General features: G+C 58.5%; 1 pseudogene; it reads left to right on the forward strand.

The window, feature by feature from the left end:
* LOC113961139 overlaps positions 1-2,377 on the forward strand; it is a 3,548-nt pseudogene that overhangs the window by 860 nt on the left and 311 nt on the right.

Below are 2,377 nucleotides of genomic sequence, written 5' to 3' on the forward strand. Positions count from 1 at the left end.
CCCCCCTATCCTGCACCAATATCGCCCTGCACCCCTTTTCCCAGCCATCCCACCTCTCCCAGACATCCCTTTTCCTTGACCCTAAGACCCCCTGAGCCCCATTCCTGCCTTCCCCAGCCCCCCATTTCTTCTAAACCAAAGACCCCCGGGACCCCCATTCCCGGCCATCCTGGGTCTCCCCATCCCATGACGCCCCTTTCCTCGATACTGGGACCCCCTGGATCCCCATTCCTGCCTTTCCCAGCTCTCAGACCCCACTTTCCTCAACATTGGGGACCACTGTGCCCCCCTTTCCTGGGCACAGGATCCCCTTGAACCTCCATCCTGCCTCTCCCAGTGCCCTCACCGCCTTTCCTTGACCCTGGGACCCCCCAGACCTCCATTCCTGGGCATGAGGACCCTCCTGCACCCCCTTATTCAGCACTCAGATTCCCCTGAATGCCCTTATCTGGGACTGGGACCCTCTCCATGCTCCTGTTGGGCACTGGGACCCCCCTACACCCCCTTTCCCGGGTGCAGGGACCCTCCTACACCTCCTTATGTGGTAGCAAGACCCCCCTGAACCTCTGTTTCTGTGCACTAGGACCCCCCTACTCCCCCTTATCCTGCACTAGTACCCCCCTGCATCCCCTTCCTGGCCATCCAAACTCCTTTTTCTTGACCCTGGGACCCCCTGGAGCCCCATTCCTGCCTTTTCCAGCCCCAAGCCCCTCTTTTTCCGGAACACAGGGGACCCCTGTGACCCCCTATCCCACCTCGCCCTGTCCCTGTATCCCTCTTTCCTTGACCCTGGGACCCCCAAGTCTCCTTTCTGGCTCTCCCAGTCCCCTATATCCTTTACCCGTGAGCCCCCCTGGCTCCCCAGTCTCTCACCGTGGGACCCCCAGACTCCCCAAATGTCCATGTCCCCCCAGTTCTCCACTCCCTGCGTTATGTGCGAGTGGCAGTGTCGGAATCCGGCCTGGAGCTCCCCTGATATGTGGCCGTGGCGTTTGTGGACGGGATCCCCTTCGCACGCTACGACAGTGAGCGGGGCCGGCTGGAGCCGCAGACTCTGTGGATGGCGGCCGGAGCCGAGCCGGGATATTGGGATACAGAGACCCAGATTAATGAGAGGTATCGGCATGAGGATCCAGCCCACCTGGAGATGCTGCAGATCCGGTACAACCAGAGTGGGGGTGAGTGGGGGGAGCCGGGGAAGGGGTGATCTGTGGGACAGGGATGTGGATCTGTGGGACTGGAGAGGATCTGTAGGATTCCAAGGGACTGGGATGGGATCTGTGGATCTTCATCAGACTATGGGACTCCATAGGGGTGCAATGGGGCCCTGTGGGACTGGGACACAATTCCATGGGTCGCTGTGGGTCTGATTCCACCCCCCAGGTCTCCACACACTGCAGAAGGATTTCAACTGTGAGCTCCTGTCTGACGGGAGCATCCATGGATCCCATCGGGAAGGCTACGATGGGCAGGATCTCATCTCCTTCGAACTGGGATCCAAGAGCTTTGTGGTGGCCAATGGCGCCGCCCAGATCACCAAAAGGAAATGGGAATCTGACGGGATCATGGTGGAGGAGTTGACGAATTTCTTGGAGCACACCTGCCTGGAAGTGCTCCAGAAACATGTCCAATATGGGCGGGAGGCGCTGGAGGGAAAAGGTGGGAGCAGAATTCCCATGGGAATGTGGGATTTGGGAATGTAAGATTTGGGAATGCAGGAATTCCCATGGGAATTCTGTTTATGCATCTCACCCTCATCCTATTCCCATGGCAATTCTATGGATGGATCTCACTGCTGTCCCATTCCCTTGGGAATTACATGAATAGATCCCACCATTATCCAATTCCAGAGCCCCCCGATGTCCATGTGTCCGGGAAAGAGGAACACGGGATCCTGACGTTGTCCTGCCATGCGTATGGATTCTACCCTGGGATGATCGGGATCAACTGGCTGAAGGGGGATGAAATCCGGGATCAGGAGACGGAGTGGGGCGGGATCGTTCCCAACAGCGATGGCACCTTCAACAGCTGGCCCAGGATCAAGGCGCTGCCAGGGGAGCGGGAGCAGTACCAGTGCTGGGTGGAGCACGCCGGAATGCCAGAGCCTGGGATCTTTGCCTGGGGTGAGGCTGGGAATGGGGAATGTGGGAATTGGGAAATGAGGAATTTGGGGATGTGGAGCAGCAGGATGGGGGTTCCGGTTTCCCCTCCCCCTCCTCACCATCCCGCACTTCCCAGAGCCAGAATCCGGATGGAATTTCATTCTGGTGCTGGTTGCTGTGTCCGTCATTGCTGCCATCATCATCATCGGCCTCATGAGATTTGGCATCTGGAAGCTCCGATCCAGGGATGCTGTGCCACGGGTCCTGATCCCACT

The sequence above is a fragment of the Neopelma chrysocephalum genome, unplaced genomic scaffold (genome assembly GCF_003984885.1).
Source record: "Neopelma chrysocephalum unplaced genomic scaffold, ASM398488v2 Primary Assembly neopelma1_97039, whole genome shotgun sequence".
NCBI lineage: Eukaryota > Metazoa > Chordata > Aves > Passeriformes > Pipridae > Neopelma > Neopelma chrysocephalum.